Source organism: Herpailurus yagouaroundi, unplaced genomic scaffold (genome assembly GCF_014898765.1).
Source record: "Herpailurus yagouaroundi ecotype Mexico unplaced genomic scaffold, PumYag 187, whole genome shotgun sequence".
NCBI classification, from domain to species: Eukaryota; Metazoa; Chordata; class Mammalia; order Carnivora; family Felidae; genus Herpailurus; species Herpailurus yagouaroundi.
In genome coordinates, this window is record NW_024412418.1 from 24,488,071 (window position 1) to 24,514,231 (window position 26,161).

Genomic DNA, 26,161 nt, shown 5'->3' on the forward strand with positions numbered 1-26,161 from the left:
TAAGGTAAAATCCCATCACCAGCAGCTGTTTTGTTTAAACAGAAGCACAGAGGTTAAATTGGTCAATTATAGTTTATTGGCTTTCCTCATGGTTGATTCGAGTAATTCAGCAATTTTCTCCCTAAATTATATTATATATGAAGTTTTAAAATTTATTAAGTAGTTATATTATCTTGCAATTTTCTTTCTACACATATACAAGCAGTAATAATAATTTACACCAGAGAAAATGAATAGTTATAGACTATTATGGTTAAGAAACACATCCAGCTGTTTAAAAAATAAAGTTTTATACAAAGGAATTTATATCAAGTTTACATAAGGCAAATTTCAAAACTATATTATAAAATAATTCCATTTTTTATAAATATGCATGCACAGAAAATATTTGAATAATAAAATTATGAGTGGTTTTAATTTTGTTTTTGCATTCTAAAATGTCTGCATTGTCAACGTACTGGTTTTATAATAAAAATAATTAAAGTTTTCATTTAAAAACTAAGGAAGGTCATTATAATGGTTTTGAGTTTTTTCAGCTGTTTTATATTTCATTATGTATAGTATAGTCTTGACTAAATTAAGCATACAATCAGGGAGAGAAAAGTAGTAATCTTTACTGATAAACCAAAATAGTATTTATTACTTCTATAACTTCCTAAAATGCACTTTTGGATGTACTGTTTCTCCTTCCTTCTTTCTCTTTCCTTCATATTAAATATTTCAAATTCTTCACATGCATGTCTGACATGTTTGACATTGTCTATCACCAGCAGGAAAGGCTAAATGATCAATAGTACTGGTCTTTTGATTGTGTGACAGATGTTTCCCCTTGGGCTTTGATTTAAGAGAATTAAGTTGTAGCATTACACAAGGTTGGCCAAATGTTTTCCCTGTTGATCAAGAAGGCTATCCTACAGGTGTGGACCATAGGGAAACAATCTTCTCAGAGTAGATCTTTCTTCTGATGAAGCTTTCATTAAGTCATTATCATTTCATGCACTTTTATCTCATGAAATTATTGTGTCAGTTATCTGGGTTCATACTTCTTTTTTAAAAAAATTTTTTAACGTTTATTTATTATTGAGAAACAGAGAAAGACAGAGCATGAGCGTGGGAGAGGCAGAGAGAAGAGGAGACGCAGAATCTGAAGCAGGCTCCAGGCTCCGAGCTGTCAACACAGAACCCGACGTGGGGCTCGAACTCAAAAACTGCCAGATCATGACCTGAGCCAAAGTCAGAGGCTTAGCCAACTGAGCCACCCAGGCGCCCCTCATACTTCTTTTTAAATGAGATTTGTATTTGAATTCTAATGAAAATTAATAATTTTTAAAATACGTTTTGTTTGAAAATAAATTCAAACTTGTCAAAATGTTGCAAGAATAACAAATTGAACATCCAAATACCCTTTGAATGCCAAATTCACCTATTGTAAACATTTTGCCCCATTTGCTTTAGCATTTGTGTCCCCTGTCCCCCCAGATGACCTAGGTTGTATGTATCATGTCCCTTTACTCCTAAGTACTTCAATGTATATTCTAATGATAAAAATATTATCTTACATAATCACCAATTAGTTACCAACTTCAGTAAATTTAACTTTGATACAGTACTTTTTATCTGTATTATGAATTCTCAATTTTGTCAACTGACTCAAAAATGATCTTTATACATACCAAAATGTGGTACCTCAATGTTAGGAAACTGATTCTCATTCATTGAGAAAAATTATCATAAAGACAATCAGATGAGACTTTCTGTAATATTTACAATGAAGATGTCTACTGTATCTCAAGGTATTTTTATGAGGATCTATAGCAGAAACTTGGGTTGAGTCTTACCAGAAATAGCTATGTGCCTCCTGAATACCCATGGACAATGATTGTGCATTCATCTTTACTTTGGCTACCAAAAAATCTAAAGCCAGGTGGCAACTCTTATAACAATATATGGTTTGGGTTTTTTGTACTATCCCCAGATTTATTTGTTTTCTCTCATTGTCTTACCTTAGGCTGCTATAACAAATTACCAGAGATGGGGAGCCTGGGTGGCTCATGTAGTTAAGCGTCTGACTCTTGACTTTGGCTCAGGTCATGATCTCAATGTTTGTGAGTTTGAGCCCTGCATCAGGCTCTGTGCTGAGAGTACAGAGCCTGCTTGGGATTCTGTCTCATTCTCTCCCTGCCCTTCCCCGACTTACTCTAAATACATACATACATACATACATACATAAATAAAAATAAACTTTAAAAATTAAAATAAAAAGACAAATTACCAAAGTCTGAGTGGCTTATTAACAACATAAATTTATTGCTCACAGTTCTGGAGGCTGGAAGTCTGAGATCAGGGTGCCAGCATAGTTGGGTTTGGGTGAACACGCTCTTTCAGGATATAGATTGCCCATTTTCCTTGCATTTTAACATGGCAGAAATCAGCTAGTTTAGTGTTTGCTTAGTGCTCTTCTTATAAGGGGGTAGTGCCATTCATGAAGTCTCCACCCTCATGACCCAATCACCTCCCAAAGGTGCCACCTCTAGATACCACCATGTTGGGGATTAGCTTTCAACATATGAATTTTGGGTGGACACGAACATTAGGTCTACAACATTTTCCTTTTGTTCCAATTTTCTCACCTATTGAATTTACCCTTAATACTAATTTTTAAAGCTTCCTTAATTTCGTTTAGAACAAAGTCTGGGTATAAATAAACAAATAAATGAACTGAACCCATCCGTGGATAAAAAACCTATCTATCCATACATACATACTGGGCAAAGAAAATGTCACGTATATAATATAGTAACTAGACTTTAGACAAATAGTCTCTGTATACTAACCAGATGTCTGATGAGTAGCTTCTCCACACATGCTCCCCTTCTCTCTCAGCTGCTTCCATTTCCAGCAGAAAGCAGGTGCCAAAATCACATACTTTCAGAATAATCTGTGATTCTTTTACCAATCTCAGGGGTCCTAGCAACCCATGCAGAGATTCCAATCACAGCCCATTGCCATATAGGTGATGTTTAGATGTGTAGACATAGCAAATGTCCCTGACAGTTTGATAAAGAAGGTGTTGGTAAAGAAGGTTTTGTAGCATTTTTTTTTTTTTTTGGTAGACTTAATTCACTTTTACATTTCAGACCCCTTTTGGTGCCTGGCCTCATTCGTACTGTAAGCTGCTCAATGAAGGCTGAAGTCACACAGATGTGAGCCAACTGCAGGAAATGGAGACCTTTCCGTTTTCTGTAACAATTCATTCTTTTGTTCTCCTTTTCATCTTCAAAAAACCTTTTTGGTCAAACCCCTAAATGGAGTTGATTCAATCCAGAACACTGGCAGTAACAAATCAGAGACTGAGGTCAGATATAAAATGTGATATTTAGAGAACATTTCCTTGAGATTCTTTACTAAACAACCCCTCTCCTTACAGGTCAAGGTGTTGTTTTATGTGTGGCAAGCCCCACGCTGACTTACACAGAGTTGTCTCTGGGGGCAGAATAGGGGATTTGAATGGTTTTATTGATCCCTCACTTGGGAATGGATTTGACAGTGTAAAAAATACAGCCACACTCATGACCTTGCTTGATTTTCACAGCAACCCAGTAAGATAATCACAACATGAATGATGATGCCTATGTTATAGATGAGGAAACCGTGATCCAGTGAGCTGTAAGCTACCCAAGATCAGGAAAGGTCTGCCTGTACTTTATTTGTCCTATTAGAAACCCCAAACCAAACTCATCACTTACCCGTTTCACTGATGGCATTGCCATGCTTCCAGTCTTCCAGGATAAATAGCTGAGATTAATCTTCAACTTTTCCTTCTCTGGAACTCTCTGCACTTTGTGAAGAAGCCAAGCCCTGTTGTCTCTGCTTCTAAATGCCCCTGCCATCTGTTCTTTCCTTCTGTCACTTCATTACCCTCTGACTGCTATTGCTATATTACTGCGGACCTGAGTTATAGTAGCTATTTTCTAACTAGTCAGCCTGCTACCAGCTTCTCTCCAATTCCAATACAAATCTATTGCCAGAGTGGTCTCTCTAACATATATAGGTAAATATGACCATTCTTGCTTTAGGATCTACAATGGATTTCCACTGCAAGACAAAAATTCAGATCTCTCAAGCTGCCACGCATAGCCTCGAGTGTTTATATTCAACTTTGTTTATAATCTTATTTTCCAAATACCCCGTACATTCCCAACCTGAAACTTATATTACAACCACCATATTTTACTTGCTATTCTCCAAAAACACTATTAATTCTTTAGTGGCTGGCTCTTTACTCAAGCTACTCATTCCTCTCCCCAAACCCATCTTTACGGATTCAGCTCAAATATGCCTCCTGCAAGAAAAGCTCCTATATTTCTCCAGCTGGAATTCATCTCCTTCTCTCACATACTCCTATGACTCTTGGTTCAACTTCTATTTTAATACTCTTTGGAATCTAACATTTTAATAATTATTTCTGTGTGTCTGTCTTACACATGCCCACCAGACTACAAATTCTGTAAGAGTCTTTTTTTCTCTTTTATTCCCTACATCCACATCAGTGTTTTGCATTAGTGAGCATTCAATAAATGTTTGCCAAGTTAAATGATTTGAGGACCTCAGGACTTTGGGTTAAGGTATATCTCCATTTGTGTTAAAATGAGGATGTCACCAGAAAAAATTAACACATTGACCAAGTGCATCCAGTTTTCTCTAACTGTAATTATGTTGTTAGAACAACAAAAGGTGGAGCAATGTTCTGGGCTCCCGGGAAAGGAAACAGGTAAATTGGGAGCGGGAAGGCATGGTGTCCATAACATTTTTGCATAGGTTAGGACAAAAGAAAATGGCCTATCAAGGGATACACAGGCTTACAGAGAAAATGTGATGGACAATACAAAGGCATAAGGGAAGGAAAAAAGGAAGCTAGGGGTTTTTGTAAGCATCAATCTTGCACCAGACACTGTAGCATAGATTTATGTTTAACTGTCACATTAGCCAAGAAAAGATGTTCCCATGCCACATAGTAACTTATCTAAAAATAGAGAGATTGAGACTCAAAGAGTTTTAGTGGATTTGAACCCAGGTATATCTGATTATAAAGCCTATTGTGTTCTCTGCCTTATTGACTTGAATAAGATGGATAAATAGAGGTGCTAGAAGACACAAACGGGGTGGACTATCAGGGGTTAATGGGAAGTTTCTATTTTATGTATGATTTTGCCTTTGGTCTTATTTATTTTTTGGAAGAACAAATGAAACTATATTCTGAGTGGAGAAACGGACCTCAAATCAGATTTCAAATGCATATCCCATTAAGCTTCTGCTCTTTTCACCATATAAAGCCTTCCCATTTCCAGTTGTACATTCTGCAGCTTGTCTTGGATCTGGGGGAAAGTGGGGAGGGACATAGCGAGAGAGGTGACTTTTTTATATAATCGCTTTCTTTTATGGAATGAACTATGGTGTGAACGCTAGTCTTGCATCTTTTAGATCATAAATCTGAGTGGGGCATGCTGTCTTGGCAAAAACCAGTAGCAATGTGCTAAGTGTTTATTGCCAAAAGCAATAGCATCATGACAGCAGATAATTATGAGCAGTGCTAGTGAGCAGTCCTGAGAAGAGAATGTTCAGAGAAGGGAGCAGGGGCTCTTGCTGAGACCAATCTGATTCTCAATCCATTGTCTCTGATCTACTTTTAAGCCCAATTAACTTTCTTCCTTAAAGAGCAAGGGTTTTGTCTGGAGGGAAGAAACCCCTCGAGAGTCATCTGGAACCAGGCATAGAATGATGATCAAGGGGGAAGAGAGTTTGTTTTTTTAATGCTAAGCTCAAACCATCTTTATACCCCTCAAACCTGTAAAAAGTGTTGGTATTCCAGCGTGGGTTTCTGAGGACCCTTGTTATTTAGGATCTTTCATCCAATTTTCGCTCGTGATTTCCAGTGGACACATTTTATTAGGTGCAATAGCTGGAGCTTGCTGTCTCTTTCTCTTGGTCTGGAGTCAACTTATGAATGAGGGCAATTCAACCTCCACAGCGTGGTTGGGAGAAAAAAACTCTAATGAATTCAAGCTGTGAGGGAAAAATCTGTTCTGGGTCTCTCTTTCATAAGGAAGGGAGAAGAAAGGAGGCAGTCAGGCTGTTACCTGGCAGTGTCTGGAAGGAGGGTGTCGTCTGGACATAGGGTTTCCTGCTGGAGTTAAAGAGGCCCTCTGTTACATAAGACCCAGCTGGCATTGCTCTTTAGGCAAAGCTACTGTCTGAAGGCCATACCCCAATCCTGTTTTCAGGAGCCTTTGCCTTGGCATGTCAATGCTTAGCTCATCTCAACAAAACACTCCTGTTTACAAGGCTTCATTTTATCTGAACCCATGCCCTTCCTGTGAGCAAATTTCTCTAAAAGTAAATGAGGCATAGCTACTACCAGAACATTTCGTTGATCTAGCCTCATCAGGGATTTCAGTATTCTAGCAAGTGAATTGTCCACATAAATCATGACTAACCACTTGATCTGCAGAAAAAATTTTATTCTGAGAAGATCATGATGTTTTTTTAATAGTATTACCTACTTCTTAGAACATTAGGGTTACATTCCTACACTTTCCTTGATGACCTGAGATCACAATTAAATGTGTTGATTCATTACAATGATTTCTTTAGGCAGAGGAAAGAGGTAAAATATTTAGTATTGTGCATAATGGAACTAACCAACAGAATGGGTGCTCACCATGAATAGCCCATGTGGTCTAATTAGTGAGCACTCAATGATTATCAACCCTATCCTTTGGGATCAGTGCCCTCACACTAACGACTCCCTATCCGACAAGCATTTATGAAGTCTCTACTTATTTTAGCTAATCTAATCCTCAGGGGACATTATGATACAGGCAAAATTTTCCAGAGGAAAAGGGACTTAGGTCAAGCAAACTTGCTTAATGTCACACTCAAGTAAATGGCACGCTCAAGTACCTGCCTAACATCAACGTCACCTACAACACACTGCTTTGTTCATTCCTCTTATCCCTAATTGTCTGTTATGGAGAAACTACACAGTCAAGTTTATTAAATTGGTGGTCTCATTGGAATACCACATGGTTCTTTTTCCTTTATTATTTGGTAAATAAGCATTTATTGAATGCCTACAATGTGCCAAGCACAGAAAAATCAAATAACTCATACAGTGAACAAGCTGTGAATCCTGGTCTTATTAGCACCATATTCTACATCCAACCTATTCAGGTAATCTTTCCAACTTTGGCCAAACGTGAATGCTGTAACTTCTCTTGAAAGGCTAAATTGTTAGCCTTGGCCTAATGGAGACCCTTTAGGTTTTAATTTTCAATTTCATGTTTAGTGCATGAGACAGTTGGAAGACTAATTCTGGAAAGGCAGACTTTTTATTGATAAAAGTCCTTCCTTGCTTTCTGGCCATTTGCCTGATTCCCCTCAATCTAAAACACACACTGAAGGAGAATGTACTGAGCAATCCATATTCATTGGTATCAGTAAAGGTGTGAGGGAAACATCTCTCTTGGTCTTAATTCACTCCATGTATATTTGTTGAGTGCCAACTATGTGTCAGATACTCTCATGGGAACCGATCTTGATGTTTATTTCAGGTCTAACTGTGTTACCCCATCACTGTTCTATTTACAGCAACATTTGTAGTTGTGTAGTTCCTATGCCTGCTTTCAAGCCTTTTCCCCAGCTAGAGCCAAGGGCAACACGAAATCTTTGAAGCAGAGTTTACAACCTTGTTTTTCTAGTACTAATATAGCATGCTGTTCTCATCATAGGTCTGATTTGGCTATCAACATGGTGACATTTTGGAATGTGTTCTCAGAGAGCCAACATCAAAAAGGAAGCAACAACAACAAAAAAAGCACAAAGAGTTCAGAACAAGTAGGTTCCTTCCAGAAAAGTCTACATCAAGGAATTTGCTTCCTTTAGTGCCCTAAAAACCAACTGTTTGGCATCATAAGATTTTCTGAATCCTATGGGCTTGGTATTTCTGAAAAAAAAAATGAGGAAGCCTGGAAAGAATGTGAGGCTCACCCCATCACTCTTCTTTTCAGTTCTTCAATTGCTTCTTGCCATCTTTTGAGTAGATACAATCTCCTTAGCGAGATATATAGGCCTTGATGATTCTATAATTCTCCATTCTTTCAGAATCAGCTGAAGAATCACCTCTTCCAAGAAATATTTCTGGATATCCATGCCCCAATAAAACTAGCCAGTCCTTTGTGTTCATACTTTACTATTGAATAACATTTATCATGCTGCATGTCAGTATTGATTTAGCACATAGAGTTCATAGTCAGATTGTGTGGGGTTTAAATCTGATTTCCACACTTAATTGTCTGACTTTCAGGGACATTTTTCAATATCTTGGAATGTTTGGCTTAAAGAGACTAAGAAATTTCCTTATTATTATATAGTTTCCTTGTCAATAGAATGGGAATGATAATAACAACAACAGTGATAATATCTAACAGATTTATTATAAGGATTAAATGAAATAATAACAATGAGGTGGCTATCATAGTATGTGACATGTATATTTCAACAAATCTTACCCTATATTATTGTTGCATGCCTATTTTTCCTACCGGAAAGTGAATTATTCAGGTTTAAAATCTGTGACACCTATATTTTTATTTAGTTTCTGATAATGATCTTACCTAATTCGTGGACAAAAGCTTCATAGAATAGGGAACAATTCATTATGAATTATATTGTTTAAGATAACACCAAACAATAACAAAATACAAAAAAACAATAAAATCTCAATTCTTACAAGTTTCTAATCATCAGGTATTTTTCCTCAGAAGTGTGATACAGAAACCCAAGGTCCTTCCATCATGTGGTTCCTTTATCTACAACATATGGCTTCCAAAATCTTTATACTCATCTACATGGCAAAAGGGGACAGAGTGGGGAAAAGGCACAATTTCCCATCTATATAGCTAGTAAAGGAAAAAGCCAGGACCATTGGGTTAAGGATTGGTGTTCGCCAGCAGGTAGTAGTTGGTTGACTTAGTGAAAACTACCTCCCTTCTGGGACAATGACTAAAAGCATCAACTCTTCCATATTGAGGCACAGTCTTGGAATGAGCCAATAGACTCAGTTTCAAATACAGCCTTTGGCATGTTCCAATTGATACTTTGGGTAGCCCATTTAACTTTACCTACTTTGGCTTTCTTACCTATGAAAGGGAATTATGATAGCTAGTTTAAAGAGTTACAGTTTAAAATTGAGTTAATTTATGCAAAGAACCTGACAGAACATAGACTGTCAATGAATTACAATTGATATTGTTCCCATGACTACTCAGTTTTGCCCAAAATGGTTTGAAGACATTTTTCTTGTCCTTATAGAAATGAGGTCCCAATGTTCACATGTAGATAAAATAGAAAAAAAAAAAAACAACTCCCTACTCTTTCTCTACTTACTCTTCATTCTTTCATATATGTTCTAAATAAACTATAGATGTAAAGAAATTAGATATCACTGTGAAAACGAAAACATAAGAGAAACAAAAAGGTAAGCACTCTTCAATGCTTGTTACTTTAAAAATATCATGATCTTCATCAGTTTTGTTTTCTAATGACATGGCTATATCCATCTTTCCTAGTGACTTAGGTACTTGTTCCTATCAAATAAATTAAAACAAGAATACCAGTTTAAAATTTTTATTTCTTTGTAAGTTTATTTATCTATTTTGAGAGAGAGAGAGAGAATCGGATTTCCTGTTGTATCACTTCTAGGAAATTGAACAGAGTCAGTCTTAATTATCTTTCCCACAACAATGTCAGTGTTGATACAATTGAGCCATTTAATAAATATTTGTTCAGTTAATGATTATCATCATTAGGTAACTAATATATGGCAGTGACTAACACCTAGCAAATGTTCAAAATATTAACTTGTTTTCTATTTTTATTATAACCATGATCCTTACCTGAGCGTGCAAGTTCATAGATCCCTCACTGGGAGGTGGGCTTGACTCTGTAAGCTCCCAATTGAATGGGCCCTGTATTCCAAAAACTGAGTATCTAAAACTTTATTTCTAACTGGTTTAAGAAGCCCCTAGTCAACCAATTGGCTCTACTTTCAGATATTAAAAAGTAGCCATCATAACTGGATGTTGTTATTTTTTTCAGGGATAAAGCTTCTGGAGGAATATGGCAGATTATACTTTCCAGACATAACCAAGTCATAGGTTCCTCTTATAGTATGACATTGATAGACCTCCAAAAAGAAGTAGGGTTTATGCCCTTCCCCCACACTTCACACCTGGATGGGCCATGGTGACTACCCCAAGCAACAGTGCATACCAGAAGTGACATTGCATCTTCCTAGCCTGTCTCTGTCTCTCTTGGGACATGCACCTTCAGAGCATTAAGTCAACATGTAGAAAGTCCAGCTATCTTCAAGCCCCCATTCTGGAGAGAGATGCCCAAGGTGCCCCAGCTGTGCTAGCCTCTAATCTTCTCAGGTCAGGTATAAAAACATGTGAGTGAGAAGCCCTCTGTATGGTACCAGTTCCAGTCACTGTCTCATTACAACCTCATTAGAGACCCCCAAGTCAGAAGGTACATATGGGTTGCTCCTAGATTCTTATAACAAAATTGCGAGTAATAGTAAGTGATTATTACTGTTTTAAGCCAATACATTTTAGGGTGATTTGTTGTGCAGCTGTGGTAACAGAAGCAGGGCAATTGGGGAAAAAAATGTCTGTAGCCCAGTTAGGTCCAAACTGTCAGACAGATGAGCCATGTCTTAGAACATTCCATCCCTAATCGAACTGACCACACTGTAACGGGCAGGCAGGGACTCTGCCCAGTTTGTGAGGTTTCCATTGCTTCCTGGGGTTGTGGCAACTGATGAGGTCTAGTTCTGTCTTGAAAAACTCATGTCTCTGGAAGGATAAAATATACTTTCTTCTGAATAGCTTTTCCAGTAATTAAAGTTTTATTTCCACATCCTTTTTAGTAAGTGTAAAAATACATTCCAAATCACTCTTTCCCTCAAAGTAGGAAAAGGAGGGGTTGGGGAAACAGAGTCTATATGTCTCCAAATAAATGTAATTACCAGCCCTGCCTTCACTGAGGTCACACACCTATATGCAGAGGGCAAAGGGTGGGGGAAGGAGATTTGCACATCTGGATTATATCAAATCATATTGGTTGCAGCTTGTAGCCTGCAATTTCTTGCCAATTTCTTGTTATTAATCCCTTGGTACCATGAAAGAAAAAAATGGTTCTATACTCTTCATAAACTGGAATTTGGCCATAGCCATGGTGGATGATAGGCAACCTAGACTTGCTCCATGTTAACAAAACTACCCGTCTCCTGACCATAAGGTGAAACAAAATGTGAGGTCTACACACCTGGGAAGAAGTAAATAGGATGGCTTTACTCCTGGCCATGAGTGATGAGAATGAAAACAAAATGTGCAAATCCTAACGGGGCTGAGATCCAGAAGCTCCCCACAGTCCTTCCTTGCAAAAGGGGTTGAATGGTCCCTGGGCAGATTTGGAATTGCACCAGAGGAAATTGTTTCCTGAGGCCTTGGTGTGGCAGGGCTGACACAGCATGCTGATAAATGATTGTCAGGCCTGGAGTTAAGGGAAATAATTGAGGAAAGTGAATTGGGGCCAATTCTTTTTCCATGTGTTTTACCCTGCCAGTGAGTAGAGTAAGAAAAAGAGAAAACATGCTTCTCAAATGCAGTGTGGGGTCTTGACATAAAGAGTTGGCATAAACTTTTACAAATCTAAGGATAGAATTGAAGTGTTGGGGGGAAAGAAGTAGGTCCTGTTTTCTACCTCTTGTCTTTAGCATATAAACACCCTTGGTTTACAGTTAATGCTTAACAGCTTTCTCAAGACATTTCACCCTAACCTATTTCTGAACAGGTTAGTACCTGATGCTCCAAATTTGGTCATTCAGTGTTTTCCTTTATCCTTAATGTAGTCATGGTTAAGAGAATGGGTCATAGGCTTATATACAGATCCCCTACAACCTGACAACTTGAGCAGGCCTGTTAATTTCTCTGTGCCTCAATTTCCCCATGTTTACAGCTGTGATAACATGGGCCTCCTGCAGAGTATTTTGTGAGGATAAAGTAAAATGAAACACATAAAACCTGGTACTTAGTTCTCAGTAACTTTTAGGTATTCTTAAGTTCAACTCTACTTGCCTGACCCACTCTATACCTACACATAATTTTCTAGGCTGGCTTTTAGTCTGTTTTCCTATTTCCTCCCTATGATGTAGTGCATTGACTATTGCCACTTGTGGCATTTGCTGTCAGAAGTCACTGGTGACAACAAACCTCCATTTCCTCCTTTTTCATTAGTCTGAGAGAATTTGTCTGCAGTTTAAAGACATGTTTTGGGTTTTTTGTTTTCAATCTTACTAATGGTATTTAAAAACCAATTCTTTAAAAAACTAACCAACCAAACACAAACCTCTGGATATGATTGAAGAGGTAATTAATTGGTCATGAACTCCATGAGGCCAAGGACCACTGTTGTAGAGTACATATAGTCCAACAACATCAGCTTCATTTTTCTTTTTGTTGTTGTTGCTGTTGTTTTTGTTATGGTTAATTCCAGAATAAATTGGCCTTCTACAGAAATGGAAGTTTTGTCAGAGCTCAATCACACAAAACAGATGGCTCCCTCAAGCTGGGTAATTTGAGGAGAAATTAATAAAAGCACTAATTTGGAAAATGTGGGTGGGGGTTAGGGAGCATAACAGATCTTGTGTGTTCACTCAGAGACACTAAGAGTGAGGGAGCTGGGACCACTCATTGACCTGAAGAGACCAGAGCAGAACAGGGTTACTAGGAGCCAGAAACAGGGTAGCCGTATAGAAGCAGGAGCCTTGGTCTTGGTAGAAGGACACAGGCAACACATGGAAAACCAGCAAGGAACCAACCAAGGAAGTTAATCCCCCACCTCACTGTCTCTCTACTTCTGGCCTCCCTTTTGTGCCTCCTGTTGGCAGAGCATAGCTGGAAGCCAACAGTTAAGGGATCCCAGGCTATTATCTCTTAAGTTTAGGCTCCTGGAACACAGAGGAGGGAGGGAGAAGTGTGGAGACTGGGTTTGAAAAGTAAATGGAAGACATCCAGCATTGGATTAAATATTGCCATCTGTTACTTGTATGCTGTTTCTTTATACTCTCTAAGTCTAACTTGTCCCACTTGACCTTTAGGCACCCATCCTCTGTCCTCCAAGGACTACTGGGTGATGAGGAAGTCATAAATTTGGTTAGTCTAACAAATACTCAGGGAAAGAGTAACAGCTCTCACCCCCATGAACCTCTCACCTACTTGGGGGAGAGACAGGCATGCCAACAAATATTGTAATCCAGTGTAATAGGGAGAAGACAATATAGAGCTGGCATTAAGCACTATGAAAAATAAAGAAAATGACTGACTTTTTCTTTTGTGGTGAGAGACAGAGAGGTCAAGAAAAGTTTTATAGATGAGGTGACAATTACATTGGACCTTGAAGAACCATTAAGTGCTATGATTCTTCCTGCCAGGGACCTTATTTTAGGCCTTATTTCTAGCTGTTATCTTAAAAGCTTCCTCTGTTCTGTGGTAAGCAGCTTCTAAGATGGCTTCCAATAATTCCTACCTTCCGATATTCATGTCCATGTGTAATCCCCTCCCTTTGAGTATAGGCTGATCTAATGAACAAAACATGGCAAAAGTTATGGGTTGTCACTTCTGAGATTAGGTTCTGGCTTTCAGCTTGCCCTGCCTCTCTCCCCCTCACTTTCTGTGAGGAAAGCCAGCTACTTTATGGAGATGCCCATGTGGCAGGGAATTCATGTCTGTCAGGGTCAAGGGCCATTGAGGACCCAAGGCCTGACAAGAGCCACAGAGGTAAGTATAGAAGCAAATACCCTTCTATTGTGTCTTGAGGGATGATCATGGTTCTCAATAATAGCTTGGTTGTAGCCTTATGAAGGACTTAGAGCCTAATTGCCCAGTAGGCTTGGCCTGGACTCCTGACCCGTAGAAACTATGAGATAACAAATGTGTGTTGTTTTAACCTGCTAAATTTCTCAGTAATTTATTATACAGAAATAGATAACTAATAGACTTTTAGATAATCAGCCATCATTCATTAAGCAGAGAATGAAAATGCAAAGCAGCACTATCCTGAACCTCTGGTATCTATCTCATTAGACTGAAGCACTCCACACTCTGTGTGTGCCTAAGGCCAAAACTGACTGGGCTCAATCTTGTCATAGCATGAGATTATTGATCTTTTTATATGTATTTATTTAATTTTAAAATGAAGACTCTATTTTAGAGCAGTCTAAGGTTCACAGCAAAACTTGGGGGAAGGCACAGAGATTTCCTATACGCCCCTATACGCACATCCACATAACCTTCCCTATTATCAACATCTCCCACCAGAGTGTTATATTTGTTACAACTTATGAACCTACATTGATACATCATAATCACCTAAAAGTCCATAATATACATTCCAGTTAATTCTTGGTGTTGTATATTTTTCGGATTTGGACGAATGTATAATAACATGTATCCACCGTTATAATATTACAGAGTATTTTCCTGGCTTATTCATCCCCTCCCTTGACCCCTGATGTCTGATCTTTTTATTGTCTTCATGGTTTTACATATTCCATAATGTCATGTATTTGGAATCATGCAGTATGTAGCCTTTCCAGATGGGCTTCCTTCACTTAGCAATAAAACTAGACCTAAACCAGAGATGGAATCATAAGCTAGACCAGACCTAGTCAGAGTGTCTATATTTATATAGGTTATATATTAATATGTTTGTATATTTCTTTAAAGAAAGAAGAATTTTAATGCAATATCATGTAAGCCTATGGGTTTGCCTATTGCTCATTTGTGAACAAATATCCGAGCATGATAAGAAATTCTTTTGTTGAATTTCAGGTATAATCCACAGTATTTTATTCAAAATGTCCTATGGTAACTAAATGTCTTAGTTTGCAGAGGGGTATCCCAGATTTAGCTAAAAAATCCCATGTCACAGGAAAATCCCTCAGTTTCAGGAAAACTGGGTAGGTTGGTTACTCTGACAGAAATCAATAGCTTTGGTATTACCTGGGAGTGTGTTAGTAATGCAAAAACTTGGCCCCATCTCTAACCTTCTAACTCTGAAACTGTATTTTAAGATCTACAGGTGGTTCATAGGCACATTACCGTTTGAGAGAACTGTTCTAGAAACAAGAGTTGAGAATCTGCATTGCATACCTGAAATCTAAAATTCCTGAGACATTTTAGAAAGTGTTTTCAGGGGTGCCTGGGTGGTTCAGTTGGTTAAGCATCCACCTTTGGCTCAGGTCATGATCTCTCGGTTTGTGAATTCAAGCCCCATGTCGGGCTCTGTGCTGACAGCTCAGAGCCTGGAGCCTGTATCAGATTCTGTGTCTCCCTGTCTCTCGGCCCCTCCCATGCTCATGCTCTGTCTCTCTCTCTGTCAATAATAAATAAACGCTAAAAAAAATTTTAAAAAAAGAAAAGAAAATGTTTTCAAATGTCTATATTTTTCATATTCTTTATTCCAACACTAGCCTTAATCAATTTACGGGCAGATTCTTTTATGCACCCCAGCAGGACTTACTTAGTTCATTATAATTATCCTTTGGAAGCACATAATGTCAATTGAATATCAACTATTTTAACTACACCAATTTTCTGTGTGTATGTGTGTCTGCTTTCTAATTAATTTCACTTTTTAAAAGATATTTTAATTCAGATATACCTAGGTCTCTAGAAAGTGATAATTAAACTCACTAAAAGAATAAGCAAATAACTATATTAAAGGGCTGACTAATCAATGAAACTCTAGCAATTGTCTTTTTTATTCTGATAATTTGGGGTTGGAAAAATCATTAAACTTATCTGTACAAATGAATGAAATTTTTCTAATCTACTTCTTACTTCTTCATGTTAATGATTACCTGATTTCATTTTTGTGTTAATGATTATCTGATAACTATATTTAAACATTCATAAAACAAGTAGTCAAAATGATAAATTAGATCATTTGTATATAATAAGAGCTCTTTGTAGGTCCTCCCAGCTCTATATGTAATCTAATCCTACAGATTCCCTTATTTTTCCCTTTTGGAAGGCAGCATCTATTCTACAGAATATAGAAAATTTAGTTTTCAATGTTTTCATTTTGTCCTCTCTAAAGTACTTTTGTTTAGCATCATGGCTTTTCCGCCTCTGCTCTCGGATCTATGGGATACTCTTCTGAACCTCCAGAGTTTGTTTAAGTTGGCAGAAAATACTAGAAGAATTCCAACAAGTCTCCGTGTGGCCACTGTCCAAAAACAAAGCCCAGATTCACTACTGGCCCATTACCTGAAACTTTCCCTGCTAAGTGGAACTACAGGGTTGATTTCAGCTCAGGAATGAAAATGTGGCTTTGTAGAGTAATTAGCTTTGTCTGGCTTTTGCTTCATCCATGGTCATCTTCATTCCATTTTAACGAAGGTATTATACAGCATAACTTGGTTAGACAAAACACTCATGTTTCTTTCCAAGGCAAATGGTATTGTCAACCTACTGTAAGATTTAAGTCAAGACAGACCTGAGTCTGCCTTTACTCTTGAGGGGAAAAAAATCACAAGAGTTCTATGAACCTCAGTGTCCCCATTCATAAAATGAGTCACAATAAGTATACTGCAGAGCTATTTTAAGGGTTAAATGAATAAGTATATGAAAAGCACAGAGTGCAGTGCCTCAGCATATGTTAGTTTCCTCTTCCTAAATGTTACCATGGTGGATCTCCATGGTATTTGTAAAATGATAGTGTACTTGCAGTTCTGAAAATAAAAGTAAAATAAATCTATAATTATGTACATATGGATAGGCATATGTATTTAAACATGTTCATATGTTTTCCACAACTATGATTTATTTGCACAATCTTTTCCTAGTCTGCTGCCCAAAATATTAAATGTCTTTGGGGAAAGAAAATAAAACAACACATGCTCTGACTTGTCCCAGGCCAATTTCTTATTTTTTAGACAGACTATATCAAAATAACATTGTTTTCATGGAATATTTATAACTGTACATGAAAGTTCACACCAGAGCCTTACTCAATCCTGAGGACTGATCTATATTCTTTTCATGTATGTCATGTGATGAGTTTCCCCTTGACACCATTTAAGACAAAGCTTTCAATTTTTACAAAGATTTAAACCTATATTCTTTTTTTTTTTAATTTTTTTTCAACGTTTATTTATTTTTGGGACAGAGAGAGACAGAGCATGAATGGGGGAGGGGCAGAGAGAGAGGGAGACACAGAATCGGAAACAGGCTCCAGGCTCCGAGCCATCAGCCCAGAGCCTGACGCGGGGCTCGAACTCACGGACCGCGAGATCGTGACCTGGCTGAAGTCGGACGCTCAACCGACTGCGCCACCCAGGCGCCCCATAAACCTATATTCTACCCTCCTTACACATGGCACAGCATGATAAATGGATTTGGAGCCAGAATAACTGTCATTTACAACTATTTGATCCTGGGAAGGTAATTTAATCTTTCTCAGCTATTATTACAATAATAAATATAAATTGCATTAGCATTCCAATTGAGTGCTTACTAGGTCCCAACCCACATAATTTCTAGTCTAGTTTAAAGTTTACAATGATGAGGCTGGTGTTAGTATTAGACCTACTTTATAGATGATAAACTGGGGCTCAGAGATGTTAAGTGGCATGGCCCCAGTTTTGCCAGATAAGAAGCCTTAGAACTGGTGTTCACAGTCTATGCTTCTATGTACTGCAATCTACCGGTCTCCACCAAATGAGCACAATGGTTATATTTGCCTCTCAGGACTGTTATTAGAAGCTAATGAACTGATGCAGAAAAAGAATACTTTCTATAAAGCTATACTATACAATTATGCAAATATTGGTTATTATTAGTTTAATTAAAGGACTCTGGCCTCTAGAGTAAAAGCTACAATAATATCAGGGACAATTCAAGTAGTTAAAAAGCCCTGCAGGTGCACCTTGCCAGGATCCTAAAGAATTGGGTATTTCAGACATGTTGATTCCCCAGCCAAGGACCATTTTCGAAATTTTTCTTTATTATAGGCTGATGCCATTTCCCCTATTAAGATCAAAATAGTGGATACAGATTTCTATTTTTCTTTCATTGCAAATAAAGATGGTTATATCAATTTCCTAGAGCTGTTTCAACAAATTACCACAATTTAGTGTCTGAAAACAATAGAAAGCATTCCTACATAATTAAACATACTCTTATTATTTCATCCAGTAATCTTACTCCTTGGTATTTACCCAAATGAAATGAAAACACATGTCCACACAAAAACCTTCACACAGATGTTTATAACCACTTTATTCATAGTTACCAAAAATTTGAAACAACCAAGATGTCCTCCAGTAGTTGAATGAATAAACTATGGTATATCCAGACAATGGAATATAATTCAGGACTAAAAAATACTGGGCTATTAAGCTATGAAAAGACATGGAAGAAACTTAAAAACACTATGGCTAAGTAAAATAAGTGAATCTGAAAAGATTATATCCTTGTGATGGTTGATTTTGTGTGTGGACTTGACTGAGCCCCAAAGTACCCAAATACTTGGACAAACATTATTCTGAGTATTTCTGTGAAGATGTTTTTGGATGTTAACATTTAAATCAGTAAAGTGAGTAAAGGAAATTGCCCTCCAGAGTGTGGGTGGGCCTCATCCAATCAGTCAAAGGCCTGAGTAGAACACAAAGGCTGACTCTCCCTTGACTAAGAATTCTTTCTGCCTGATGACCTTTGAACTGGGACATTGACTATGTCCCTGTCTTTGGACTCAAATTGGAAACATCAGGTCTTCCTGGGTGTTGCGCCTGATAGCCTTTGGACTAGATCTGAACCTTGGATCCCCTGGGTCCTCAACTTGCTAACTCACTCTGCAGCTGTTGGGATTTGCTAGCTCCATAATCGTGTCAGCCAATTACTTACAATAAATCTTTCTCTCCCTCTCTCTCTCTTTCTCTTTCTCTACACACACACACACACACACACACACACACACACCTATACATACGCTATTGATTCTGTTTTTGTGAACTCTGATGAATAAAACAGTGTATGATTTTAACTAGATGAAATTCTGGAAAAGGTAAAACTATGGAGAAAGTAAAAGGATTGGTGGCTTCCAAGGGTTAGAGGGAACAGAGGATGAAAAGGGGAATACAGAGGATTTTTACTCTCTATGATACTGCAAGGGTAGATACATATTATTATTAAAAATTTGTCACAGCCCATACATAGACTGTTCAACATCAAGAATGAACCCTCATGTAAACTGTAGACTTTGGGTGATAATGATATGTCCATGTAGGTTCATTGATTGTAACAAATAATGTACCACTCTGGTGTAGGATGTTGATAACAGGGTGGCTGTGCATGCGTGAGGGTGGGGGATGTGTGGGAACTCTGTACTTTCTGCACATTTTGCTGTGAACCTAAAACTTCTCTAAAAAGTAAAGTCTTATTAGACAAACAAACAACACAAGAGATTTATTCTGCCATTGTTCTGGAGATCAGAAGTCTGAAATCAAGATTATCAGCAAGGCTGCCCTCCACCTAGTGGCCATAGGGCAGAGTTTGTTTTTTGCCTCTTCCAACTTCTGTAGCTATGGGCATTCCTTGACCAGTGGCAGCATCATTCTATTTTCAATCACTTCCCTGGTCACATTGCCTCCTCTTACTCTTTTTCTCTGTATGTTTCTATAATCACCACCACGCAGATCACTTGCCGTTGAATTTAGGCCTCCTCACATGGATCAAGCAGGATGATCTCTTAAACTCAAGATGCTTAACTTAATTTAAAAACCTGCAAAGATCTTTTCTTCCAAGTAAGTTAAGATTCATAGGTCCCAGAGGTTTGAGCATGGAAATAAATCTTTTAGAGGCCACCAATCAGTCACCTACAATGGCTACTTACCCACCAATCCTAGACAATAGTTCTTAGGGAAAGTCTACTCAGTGACTTCTAGGAAAAGTTTTCTCCTTTATTGTTCCTCTGTTTATTAAGAGAGAGGCACAAGAAGGAACAACTTTCTATATTTCTGTACATTTGAAAGAGGATAAGATGCCAGGAGCAGCAGTAGCCATCTTGGGTCCAAGAAGTAACAAGCCTGAAGACTTTGTTGAGCCACTGAAATAAGCCTGAAAGTACTCATCTCTGAATTCCATTCTTTTTTAATGTTTGTCTATTTATTTTGAGAGACATAAAAACAGCACAAGCAGGAGAGGGGCAGAGAGAGAGGGAGAGAGAGAGAATTCCAAGCAGGCTCCATGCTGTCAGCACAGAGCCCAACATGAGGCTCAATCTCATGAACCATGAGATCATGACCTAACCTGAAACCAAGAGTCAGATGCTCAACCTACTGAGCCACCCAGACTCCTCCTCTGTATTTCATTCAAACTGAGGTTATAAATGTCTTTACAGTTTAAGTGGTTGATAATTGTGATTTTTGTTACTTGCAGTTGAAAGCATCCTAACTATTAAAATGGTAAAATATAAATATAATATATGGTAAAATATAGACATAATGTATGGAAAAAGAGAACTTGTGTGATATTCAAAAGATGACAGATTTAGAATCTAGGAAAATAAGTAACTGAACTGTGAAATTAGCTGAAGAGAATAGTTTTGGGGTTATTCTAATAATACAGATAGAAAGAACCATATTTTTCTTTAGGAATAGGAATGAAAAGAAATAGCATTGCTGGAGAAAAGAAAAGTTGAAACCCACTTCCAGACTGAAAATTTCCCTGAAGTCAATTAGAACTGTATTCAGACGAGTTTACGCATAAATTATACCAAACATAAAGTATCCACTTGTCTTGCTTCCAAAGCTCACAGATCACATGTGCAACTTTTGAGATCTTACTACGTATGATAGCAAATACATGTATTCATCCCATTGAAGAACTTGAACTTTTAGGTAGAGCAACATATGAAAACCATCATGAAATAGACAGAGCCTGGCATAGCACTGCATAATCACAGCTGGATTCAGCACCGATATTGTGTAATAAAACGCCTGTCCATCTTCTGTTTCTACTCCAACCACCATGGGATCCCTTTGCAGTAATGTAAGGGTGACCTAGACAAATCCCGTTATGTACACATAGCCTGACATACAAGCAGGGGACGCTTGTGAAAATTATAAACTAACCCTTTATTGGGAAGTTCATGAAGTCTCCCCCTCACCTTGATGAAGTGAGCTTTAGTTTTGACTCCTGTCTGATTTTACAGCTTTCAACACCTGCAGTTTCCTGGTGGACTTGAGGCAGGTCTTTTGCAAAATTGTTTTTCCTCTCCTACGTCAACAGAACATGCCTTCACTGGGACCATGACAGATCTGTGTTGCAACCAGCAGTTCTTTGACTTAACTAGACAAATGAACTGCCTGGTCTGATAGTCAGGGTGTCTTTTTTTTGTCTTCTCCACATTCTCCTCCATCTCTGCTTCTCAAAGCTGTCTCCACTCTTAACCCATGAAAGAAGGAAAGCTGTGTTCTTGCCCCATGCTAGAATCATGAGGGATTCTCAGGAGCTCAGTCCCAGCATCATGAAACCCTGCTTTTTTGGGGGGTGGGGGGGATGTTCCCCATGCCATACCTAACAACCCTAATCACCACTACTCTGATCACCAAAATGATACCCCTGTAGTTTTGTTAGTACCTGAAGAATAGTCCCTGATCAGTTTCAAGTTTTAGGGCAGAGAACAGCCAGCCTCTGTTTCAGAAGATATAATATTTAATCAAGATCAGTGTCTTGCCTTAAAAATAGCTGACGTTTACCGAGAATATTATGTCTCCTTTAATCCTTACAATCACTCTGTTGAGTAAAGACCACCATTATCCATTTGCTAGCTGAGAAATGCCACTTGCAGGTCAAATCACTTAAGGTAGTATCACATAACTGGGAAATAATGGATGTGAGATAAAAATTGAAGTCTGCCGTGCTTTTAACTTCTATATCTCCTCCCATTGTTGAGAAGATTACTGGAGCTACATGTATGCTATAGTTCTGCCATACTATGCTCTCATATAAATTACCCACAGAGGAATCCCTACCTAACCAAACCTTCACAGGAAGTGGGAAATACTTTCACAGGGACCTACAAAAAGCGACAATCTATCGGTTCAATCTGGCAAAGTGACCAGCTCCGATTATGAAATTGTATTCCAGGCTCTGTCTACTTCATAATACTTTTCACGTGTTGCCAAAGGGATAGGACCAGAGGTATGACATGTAAGCAGTTTGAGTCCAGGTGAAGACGGTCCCTTGGTTTCGAAGAGAGGCTACAACTCCAAGTGGGGGGAAAGTGAGTTTGAAGCTCTAGATGTGAGACCAAAATTGTAGAAAGAAGTCAAAGAGGAAGTCCCTCATGTGTGGTATGAGTTGGGCAGAGGATGTAGGTAGATTTCATCGTCTTCATATACAAACATACTAAGATCTAGGACTCTTAACGGCATGTCAACAAGACAGTTGGGGAATAGAATCTAGATGGGGGAGACCACACACACCTATTTTCATGGCAGTGAAATATAGTTCAGCCCATTTGCTTTAACAAAATGGCTGCATCTTTTGGGTGCTAACAATGTGCTATGTACTGTGGTAAGCAAAATATACAAGTTATTTTGTTCTCATGATTTATCCACATAGGACACAGTGCTATATCTTTTACTGTTAAAGAAGCTGAATCTCAAAGGAATTAATTTCCTTAACCTCCTTCTGGTGCTTATATTTTAATTTTCATTCTGATTTAAGAGATGACAGAAAGTACCATACTTAAATGACATGTGTTCATATCTAAATGCATGTTCAACTATAATGTACAATGTCCACACAAAATAAAGAATTGGGCTCCAACAGGTGTTCCCAAATGTTTGGGCGACAGATGGTGATGATGTGACTATATCAGATATGCCTGGATAGATTTTTTTTTTAAGTAGGCTCAAAAATCTTACCTCTCCACAATATGGGGAATGTGGTCCTCTATGCATAGCACGGTATAAGCAAATGATGGCTTGAGAGTAGCCCATTTAAAAACTCAAAACATTTAAATAACCTTTAAATGAGTCTGTGATGTAAATAAGCTGCCAAATGAACTAATTACATTTAGGTTTCCTCAATAAATGGAACAATATTTAAAAAAAATTGTTCTTCCCAGAATGTGCTTTTAAAAAACAATCCCTAAGGAAAGTATTCCTAATAACTTCTTAAATCCGATGATTAACTTAAAATGAAAACTTTTTGAAAATATTTATTTATTTTGAGAGAGAGAGCAAGAGAGAGCAAGAGCAAACATGCATGAGTAGGGGATGGGCAGAGAGAGACAGAGAGACAGAGAGACAGAGAGACAGAGAGTGAAAGAAAATCCCAGTCTCTACACTGTCAACATAGAGCCCTACGTGGGGCTCGAACTCACCAAGAGTGAGATCATGACCTTAGCCAAAATCAAGAGTTCAACGCTTAACCGACTGGAACCCCAGGTGCCCCCAAATGAAAACCTTTAAAAATCAAACGTATATTCCTTTTATTTGAATCCTAGACACTGAACTAAATGAAAATGGCTGACCTATGTGTCACAGAATCACCCTATATACCCCTGTGTTTCCTGAAATGCCCTATTCACTAAACACTCAAAAACCATGCCTGGGACTTTCCAGGTGCCTCAGGAGCAGGCTTTAGTTTATCTCAAGTTCAGAGATCTATTTTCTTCACTGGAGCCTTTCTGTAACACCAACTGTCGCTTCTGTGCAGTTATGAACATTTCTCTAAAGTCCAAAGCTCTTGAGAACCTCTAAGAATGTCAGAAGCACACTATGTGTGCTGGTATGTGTAAAATTTGGGGAACAGGACTGTTTCAGCATGACATTTCGTACCAGTAACTGATTTTAAGAAACAAATCCCATTGTATTGAAATCTTTTATTAGAAAATACATCCCATAGTTTACCCAATTCATTCTAGGCCTTCTAGCCAGTGAAGTGTTTATAGTTTTGAGTTGGATAAAATGAAATCTTTCAGGAATATGTCAGTGTTTCCATTACACTCCTTCTTTTTTCACCCCGAAGTAGCACAAGTTTATTAGTGTGTCCATAAAAATTAATATTCCACTGAACCTGGCACCAGACCATAAAGTAAATGTTTACATATCCCTTCAAATATTAACTCAGTGGTTTTCACAAAATGGTAGGGCTGCCAGGCATGAAAATTCTCAATCCACAGCCTTTCTCATCTAATTTAGTTGGGTTATTCTTTCAGTGACTAAACTTAGCTTAAAACCGGCACCTGAAATGGACAGGAAGTGAAAAGAGGAGTGAGAGAGAACTTTATTAACTATCCAGAAGCTTCTAACATGAGATCATCCTGAAAACTATCAAACTAGGCACGCATAGCTAAACATGTCACTTGCACCAAAACATATGTCCCTGGTCTCTCTCAGCTGCATGTCATCTGTCAGGAAATGGCCTGAGGGACAGCCCACACGTGGCTGCTGTGGGGGAGGCGCTTGGGACACAATTGCAGATGAAGTGATGACTGAGCTCTCAGCTTATTTCGTGACCCAACGGTGGGGAGCCCAGGCCTCCACCGGTGTGTAAGACTTAAGGCCCATTGTAGGAAGACTGACAAAATGATTCTCTGGATTACTCAGGGGTCGGTGTGTGAGTGGGGTGAGCTCAGGGCATAGAGAGAAACAGAAAAGAACCAAGAAGCGTGAATCTCTTCTTTTGTCAGTCCCTATCCTGGTTCTACTCAGAGTAAATCCTTATTCTCAGTTCTGCCTCTTTGACTCTTCCGATAACTCTAAATACCTATTATATATTTTTTTAAGTATCAGAATTAGAAGACTTATTTGATTCAAGACCTTCCTCTACCACTTATCAGCTGTTTGGTTTTGAACAAGGTAGTCCTTTACCTGAGTATTCCTTTCTTTACCCTTAGAGTAAATAGTAAAGACCTCTCAACAAATACTTGATGATACTAAGTGCTGCCCCTTTTATCTTACATCGTTAAGGTCAGAATCACATGAAATGACACATATAAAAACTATTTGGTTAATAACAATGATAACAATAGCAATAATGATAACCACTTATTATGTACAAGGCAAGTTTAAGATTTTGGCATAAAATACCTTATCTAATCCTTACAACACACATTTAAGTCATTATTGTTTTTTTTAAAATTTTTTTCAGGTAAAAAAGCAGAGGCTTGGAATATTTAGCATCTTTCCCAAGATGTTCATTATCCCCAAACTGACCTATAGATTCAGGCATCAAAATCTCAGATGGATTACTTTTTTAGCAGATGTTCACAAACTAATTTTAAAATTGATATAGAAATGAAGAGGGCCTAGAGTAGTCAAAACAATTTTGAAAAAGAAAAAAACAACTTCCAGGGGCACCTGGGTGGCTCAGTCAGTTAAGCGTCCAACTGTGGCTCAGGTCATGATCTCACGGTTCGTGGTTTCGAGCCCTGCATCGGGCTCTGTGCTGAGAGCTTGGAGTCTGGAGCCTGCTTCGGATTCTGTGTCTCCCTCTCTTTATGCCCCTCCCCTGCTGGTTCTCTGTCGCTCTCTATCTCCAAAAATAAACGTGAAAAAAAAAACAACTTCCAGCTTACGATTTTTTTTCTACTATGGTGGTGTTATCAGTGGTGACCTCATGCACAGAATAGTCAGGAGAAGGAGCAATGTTTTTTTAATGTTTAGTGTTATGTGTCTATGGAATACCCAAATAAAAATGTCCACTAAATAGTTAAATGTGTGGGTCTGGAGGTCAGCAGAGATATCTTGGCAGAATATGCAGATTTGAGGGTCAGAAGTTCAGATAGCAAATAAGCCATAGATGGATGGGGGTCCCCCTTGGAGAATTCATAATAATAAAATAAGAGGACAGAACTACGAAGAATTTATGGAATAGGCAGAGAAAGCAATGCCTGCTAAAAAGAATAAGTTTGTGTAGCTAGAGAGCTAGGCTTAAACCAGAAGAGTAAATTGTCACAGATGTTAAAGAAAGTGACACATATCACTTTAACTAGCATTTAACTTAAAAAAGCAAGTCATATG